Raw genomic sequence first — 8,805 nt, 5'->3', positions numbered from 1 at the left:
TTTTTAATAATCTCGAAAAATTAAAATGTCTCTATCCTCGAAACCCTTGGACATACATTGACGTGACTCTGACATGAAGTTGACATATACGTTACCTCAAAGTGACATAAGGTTTGTCTCTCAGATTCTTACAGATCGGGAGATATTTGCCTTTTCAAAAATTGATTTTCGAAGAATCTCGAAAAATTAAAATGTCTCTATCCTTCAAACCCTTGGACATACATTGACGTGACTCTGACATGAAGTTGACATGTACGTACCCTCAAAGTGACGTAAGTTTTGTCTCACAAATTCTTACAGATCGGGAGATATTTGCCTTTTCAAAAATTGACTTTCAAATAATCTCGAAAAATTAAAATATCTCTATCCTCCAAACCCTTGGACATACCTTGACGTGCCTCTGACTTGAAGTTGACATATACGTTCCCTCAAAGCGACATAAGTTTTGTCTCTCAGATTCCTACAGATCGGGAGATATTTGCCTTTTCAAAAATTGACTTTCGAATAATCTCTAAAAATTAAAATATCTCTATCCTCCAAACCCTTGGACATACCTTGACGTGCCTCTGACTTGAAGTTGACATATACGTTCCCTCAAAGCGACATAAGTTTTGTCTCTCAGATTCCTACAGATCGGGAGATATTTGCCTTTTGAAAAATTGACTTTCGAATAATCTCGAAAAATTAAAATGTCTCTATTCTCCAAACCCTTGGACATACATTGACGTGACTCTGACATGAAGTTGACATATACGTTCCCTCAAAGTGACATAAGTTTTGTCTCTCAGATTATACAGATCGGGAGATATTTGACTTTTCAAATATTGACTTTCGAAAAATCTCGAAAAATTTAAATGTCTCTAACCTCCAAACTCTTGGACATACATTGACGTGACTCTGATATGAAGGTGACATATACGATCCCTCAAAGTGACATAAGTTTTGTCTCTCAGATTCCTACAGATCGGGAGATATTTAAATTTTCAAAAATTGACTTTCTATAATCTCGAAAAATTAAAATGTGTTTATCCTCCAAACCCTTCGACATACATTGACGTGACTCTGACACGAAGTTGACATATACGTTCCCTCAAAGTGACATAAGCTTTGTCTCTCAGATTCCTACAGATCGGGAGATATTTGCCTTTTCAGAAATTGACTTTCGAATAATCTTGAAAAATTTAAATGTCTCTATACTCCAAACCCTTGGACATACATTGGCGTGCCTCTGACTTGAAGTTGACATATACGTTACCTCAAAGTGACATAAGTTTTGTCTCTCAGATTCCTACAGATCGGGAGATATTTGCCTTTTCAAAAATTGACTTTCGAATAATCTCGAAAAATTAAAATATCTCTATCCTCCAAACCCTTGGACATACATTGACGTGACTCTGACATGAAGTTGACATATACGTTCCCTCAAAGTGACATAAGTGTTGTCTCTCAGATTCCTACGGATCGGGAGATATTTGAATTTTCTAAAATTGACTTTCGAATAATCTCGAAAAATTAAAATATCTCTATCCTCCAAACCTTGGGACATACATTGACGTGACTCTGACATGAAGTTGACATATACGTTCCCTCAAAGTGACATAAGTGTTGTCTCTCAGATTCCTTCAGATCGGGAGATAATTGAATTTTCAAAAATTGACTTTCCAATAATCTCGCAAAATTAAAATGCCTCATTCCTCCAAACCCTTGGACATACATTGACGTGACTCTGACATGAAGTTGACATATACATTCCCTCAAAGTGACATAAGTTTTGTCTCTCAGATTCCTACAGATCGGGAGATATTTGCCTTTTGAAAAATTGACTTTAGAATAATTTCGAAAAATTAAAATGTCTCTATCCTCCAAACCCTTCTACATACATTGACGTGACTCTGACATGAAGTTGACATATACGTTACCTCAAAGTGACATAAGTTTTGCCTCTCAAATTCCTACAGATCGGGAGATATTTGCCTTTTACAAAAATTGACTTTCGAATAATCTCGAAAAATTTAAATCTCTATTCCCCAAACCCTTGGACATACATTAACGTGACTCTGACATGAAGTTGACATATACGTTCCCTCAAAGTGACATAAGGTTTGTCTTTCAGATTCCTACAGATCGGAGGATATTTGCCTTTTCATAAATTGACTTTCGAATAATCTCGAAAAATTTAAATGTCTCTATCCTCCAAACCCTTGGACATACATTGACGTGACTCTGACATGAAGTTGACATATACGTTCCCTCAAAGTGACATAATTGTTGCCTCTCAGATTCCTACAGATCGGGAGATATTTGCCTTTTCAAAAATTGTCTTTCAAATAATCTCGAAAAATTAAAATATCTCTATCCTCCAAACCCTTGGACATACATTGACGTGCCTCTGACCTGAAGTTGACATGTACGTTACCTCAAAGTGACATAAGTTTTGTCTCTCAGATTCCTACAGATCGGGAGATATTTGCCTTTTCAAAAATTGACTTTCGAATAATCTCGAAAAATTAAAATATCTCTATCCTCCAAACCCTTGGAAATACATTGACGTGACTCTGACATGAAGTTGACATATACGTTCCCTCAAAGTGACATTAGTGTTGTCTCACAGATTCCTACGGATCGGGAGATATTTGAATTTTCTAAAATTGACTTTCGAATAATCTCGAAAAATTAAAATATCTCTATCCTCCAAACCTTGGGACATACATTGACGTGACTCTGACATGAAGTTGACATATACGTTCCCTCAAAGTGACATAAGTGTTGTCTCTCAGATTCCTTCAGATCGGGAGATAATTGAATTTTCAAAAATTGACTTTCCAATAATCTCGCAAAATTAAAATGCCTCATTCCTCCAAACCCTTGGACATACATTGACGTGACTCTGACATGAAGTTAACATATACATTCCCTCAAAGTGACATAAGTTTTGTCTCTCAGATTCCTACAGATCGGGAGATATTTGCCTTTTGAAAAATTGACTTTAGAATAATTTCGAAAAATTAAAATGTCTCTATCCTCCAAACCCTTCTACATACATTGACGTGACTCTGACATGAAGTTGACATATACGTTACCTCAAAGTGACATAAGTTTTGCCTCTCAAATTCCTACAGATCGGGAGATATTTGCCTTTTACAAAAATTGACTTTCGAATAATCTCGAAAAATTTAAATCTCTATTCCCCAAACCCTTGGACATACATTAACGTGACTCTGACATGAAGTTGACATATACGTTCCCTCAAAGTGACATAAGGTTTGTCTTTCAGATTCCTACAGATCGGAGGATATTTGCCTTTTCATAAATTGACTTTCGAATAATCTCGAAAAATTTAAATGTCTCTATCCTCCAAACCCTTGGACATACATTGACGTGACTCTGACATGAAGTTGACATATACGTTCCCTCAAAGTGACATAATTGTTGCCTCTCAGATTCCTACAGATCGGGAGATATTTGCCTTTTCAAAAATTGACTTTCAAATAATCTCGAAAAATTAAAATATCTCTATCCTCCAAACCCTTGGACATACATTGACGTGCCTCTGACCTGAAGTTGACATGTACGTTACCTCAAAGTGACATAAGTTTTGTCTCTCAGATTCCTACAGATCGGGAGATATTTGCCTTTTCAAAAATTGACTTTCGAATAATCTCGAAATTTAAAATATCTCTATCCTCCAAACCCTTGGAAATACATTGACGTGACTCTGACATGAAGTTGACATATACGTTCCCTCAAAGTGACATTAGTGTTGTCTCTCAGATTCCTACAGATCGGGATATATTTGCCTTTTCAAAAATTGACTTTCGAATAATCTCAAAAAATTAAAATGCCTCTATCCTCCAAACCCTTGGACATACTTTGACGTGAATCTGACATGAAGTTGACATATACGTTCCCTCAAAGTGACATAAGGTTTGTCTCTCACATGCCTACTGATCGGGAGATATTTGCCTTTTAAAAATTGACTTTCGAATAATCTCGAAAAATTTAAATGTCTCTATCGTCCAAACCCTTGGACATACATTGACGTGACTCTGACAGGAAGTTGACATATACGTTCCCTCAAAGTGTCATAAGTTTTGTCTCTCAGATTCCGACAGATCGGGAGATATTTGCCTTTTAAAACTTGACTTTCGAATAATCTCGAAAAATTAAAATGTCTCTATCCTCCAAACCCTTAGACATACATTGACGAGACTCTGACATGAAGTTGAAATATGCGTTCCCTCAAAGTGACATAAGGTTTGTCTCTCAGATGCCTACAGATTCGGAGATATTTAACTTTTAAAAATTGACTTTCGAATAATCTCGAAAAATTGAAATGTCTCTATCGTCCAAACCCTTGGACATACATTGACGTGACTATGACATGAAGTTGACATATACGTTCCCTCAAAGTGACATAAGTTTTGTCTCTCAGATTAATACAGATCGGGAGGTATTTGCCTTTTAAAAATTGACTTTCGAATAATCTCGAAAAATTAAAATGTCTCTATCCTCCAAACCCTTGGACATACATTGACGAGACTCTGACATGAAGTTGACATATACGTTCCCTCAAAGTGACATAAGTTTTGTCTCTCAGATGAATACAGATCGGGAGATATTTAACTTTTAAAAATTGACTTTCGAATAATCTAGAAAAATTAAAATGTCTCTATCGTCCAAACCCTTGGACATACATTGACGAGATTCTGACATGTAGTTGACATATACGTTCCCTCAAAGTGACATAAGTTTCGTCTCTCAGATTCCTACAGATCGGGAGATATTTGCCTTTTGAAAAATTGACTTTCGAATAATCTCGAAAAATTAAAATGTCTCTATCCTCCAAACCCTTTGACATACATTGATGTGACTTTGACAGGAAGTTTACATATACGTTCCCTCAAAGTGACATACGTTTTGTCTCTCAGAATCCTACAGATCGGGAGATATTTGCCTTTTAATAATTGACTTTCTAATAATCTCGAAAAATTAAAATGTCTCTATCCTCCAAACCCTTGGACATACATTGACAAGACTCTGACATGAAGTTGATATATGCATTCCCTCAAAGTGACATAAGGTTTGTCTCTCAGATGCCTACAGATCGGGAGATATTTGCCTTTTAAAAATTGACTTTCGAATAATTTCGAAAAATTAAAATGTCTCTATCGTCCAAACCCTTGGACATACCTTGACAAGATTCTGACATGAAGTTGACATATACGTTCCATCAAAGTGACATAAGTTTTGTCTCTCAGATGCCTACAGTTCGGGAGATATTTTCCTTTTAAAACTTGATTTTCGAATAATCTCGAAAAATTAAAATGTCTCTATCGACCAAACCCTTGGACATACATTGAAAAGATTCTGACATGAAGTTGACATATACGTTCCCTCAAAGTGACATAAGTTTTGTCTCTCAGATTCCTACAGATCGGGAGATATTTGCCTTTTAAAAATTGACTTTCGAATAATCTCGAAAAATTCAAATGTCTCTATCCTCCAAACCTTTGGACATACATTGACGAGACTCTGACATGAAGTTGACATATGCGTTCCCTCAAAGTGACATATGGTTTGTCTCTCAGATTCCTACAGATCGGGAGATATTTGCCTTTTAAAAATTGACTTTCGAATAATCTCGAGAAATTAAAATGTCTCTATCGTCCAAACCCTTGGACATACATTGACGGGATTCTGACATGAAATTGACATATATATTCCCTCAAAGTGACATAAGTTTTGTCTCTCAGATTCCTACAGATCGGGAGATATTTGCCTTTTCAAAAATTGACTTTCGAATAATCTCGAAAAATTAAAATGTCTCTAACCTCCAAACCCTTGGACATACATTGACGTGACTCTGACAGGAAGTTTACATATACGTTCCCTCAAAGTGACATAAGTTTTGTCTCTCAGATTCCTACAGATCGGGAGATATTTGCCTTTTAAAAATTGACTTTCGAATAATTTCTAAAAATTTAAATGTCTCTATCCTCCAAACCCTTGGACATACAATGACGTGACTCTGATAGGAAGTTGACATATATGTTCCCTCAAAGTGACATAAGTTTTGTCTCTCAGATTCCTACAGAGAGGGAGATATTTGCCTTTTAACAATTTACTTTCGAATAATCTCGAAATATTAAAATGTCTCTATCCTCCAAACCATTTGACATACATTGACGTGACTCTGACAGGAAGTTGACATATACGTTCCCTCAAAGTGTCATAAGTTTTGTCTCTCAGATTCCTACAGATCGGGAGATATTTGAATTTTAAGAATTGACTTTCGAATAATCTCTAAAATTTAAATGTCTCTATCCTCCAAACCCTTCAACATACATTGACGTGACTATGACATGAAGTTGACATATACGTTCCCTCAAAGTGAAATAAGTTTTGTCTCTCGGATTAATACAGATCGGGAGATATTTGCATTTTCAAAAATTGACTTTCGAATAATCTCGAAAAATTAAAATGTCTCTATCCTCCAAACCCTTGGACATACATTGACGAGACGCTGACATGAAGTTGAAATATGCGTTCCCTCAAAGTGACATAAGGTTTGTCTCTCAGATGCCTACAGATCGGGAGATATTTAACTTTTAAAAATTGACTTTCGAATAATCTCGAAAAATTCAAATGTCTCTATCGTCCAAACCCTTGGACATACATTGACGTGACTTTGACATGAAGTTGACATATACGTTCCCTCAAAGTGACATAAGTTTGTCTCTCAGATGAATACAGATCGGGAGATATTTGCCTTTTAAAAATTGACTTTCGAATAATCTCGAAAAATTTAAATGTCTCTATCCTCCAAACCCTTGGACATACATTGACGAGACTCTGACATGAAGTTGACATATACGTTCCCTCAAAGTGACATAAGGTTTGTCTCTCAGATGCCTACAGATCGGGAGATATTTAACTTTTAAAAATTGACTTTCGAATAATCTCGAAAAATTAAAATGTCTCTATCGTCCAAACCCTTGGACATACATTGACGAGATTCTGACATGAAGTTGACATATACGTTCCCTCAAAGTGACATAAGCTTCGTCTCTCAGATTCCTACAGATCGGGAGATATTTGCCTTTTGAAAAATTGACTTTCGAATAATCTCGAAAAATTAAAATGTCTCTATCCTCCAAACCCTTTGACATACATTGATGTGACTTTGACAGGAAGTTTACATATACGTTCCCTCAAAGTGACATAAGTTTTGTCTCTCAGATTCCTACAGATCGGGAGATATTTGCCTTTTAAAAATTGACTTTCGAATAATCTCGAAAAATTAAAATGTCTCTATCCTCCAAACCCTTGGACATACCTTGACAAGATTCTGACATGAAGTTGACATATACGTTCCATCAAAGTGACATAAGTTTTGTCTCTCAGATGCCTACAGATCGGGAGATATTTGCCTTTTAAAACGTGCCTTTCGAATAATCTCGAAGAATTAAAATGTCTCTATCGTCCAAACCCTTGGACATACATTGAAAAGATTCTGACATGAAGTTAACATATACGTTCCCTCAAAGTGACATAAGTTTTGTATCTCAGATTCCTACAGAACGGGAGATATTTGCCTTTTCAAAAATTGACTTTCGAATAATCTCGAAAAATTAAAATGTCTCTATCGTCCAAACCGTTGGACATACATTGAAAAGATTCTGACATGAAGTTTACATATACGTTCCCTCAAAGTGACATACGTTTTGTCTCTCAGAATCCTACAGATCGGGAGATATTTGCCTTTTAATAATTGACTTTCTAATAATCTCGAAAAATTAAAATGTCTCTATCCTCCAAACCCTTGGACATACATTGACAAGACTCTGACATGAAGTTGATATATGCATTCCCTCAAAGTGACATAAGGTTTGTCTCTCAGATGCCTACAGATCGGGAGATATTTGCCTTTTAAAAATTGACTTTCGAATAATTTCGAAAAATTAAAATGTCTCTATCGTCCAAACCCTTGGACATACCTTGACAAGATTCTGACATGATGTTGACATATACGTTCCATCAAAGTGACATAAGTTTTGTCTCTCAGATGCCTACAGTTCGGGAGATATTTTCCTTTTAAAACTTGATTTTCGAATAATCTCGAAAAATTAAAATGTCTCTATCGACCAAACCCTTGGACATACATTGAAAAGATTCTGACATGAAGATAACATATACGTTCCCTCAAAGTGACATAAGTTTTGTATCTCAGATTCCTACAGAACGGAAGATATTTGCCTTTTCAAAAATTGACTTTCGAATAATCTCGAAAAATTAAAATGTCTCTATCGTCTAAACCCTTGGACATACATTGAAAAGATTCTGACATGAAGTTGACATATACGTTCCCTCAAAGTGACATAAGTTTTGTCTCTCAGATTCCTACAGATCGGGAGATATTTGCCTTTTAAAAATTGACTTTCGAATATTCTCGAAAAATTCAAATGTCTCTATCCTCCAAACCTTTGGACATACATTGACGAGACTCTGACATGAAGTTGACATATGCGTTCCCTCAAAGTGACATATGGTTTGTCTCTCAGATTCCTACAAATCGGGAGATATTTGCCTTTTAAAAATTGACTTTCGAATAATCTCGAGAAATTAAAATGTCTCTATCGTCCAAACCCTTGGACATACATTGACGGGATTCTGACATGAAATTGACATATATATTCCCTCAAAGTGACATAAGTTTTGTCTCTCAGATTCCTACAGATCGGGAGATATTTGCCTTTTAAAAATTGACTTTCGAATAATCTCGAAAAATTAAAATGTCTCTATTGT

The sequence above is a fragment of the Zootermopsis nevadensis genome, unplaced genomic scaffold (assembly GCF_977971745.1).
Source record: "Zootermopsis nevadensis isolate Lab colony 2312 unplaced genomic scaffold, Znev_1.0 Znev_ptg000095l, whole genome shotgun sequence".
Taxonomy (NCBI): domain Eukaryota; kingdom Metazoa; phylum Arthropoda; class Insecta; order Blattodea; family Termopsidae; genus Zootermopsis; species Zootermopsis nevadensis.
The sequence above is the reverse complement of the archived record's forward strand: the minus strand, read 5'-3'. Positions refer to the sequence as shown.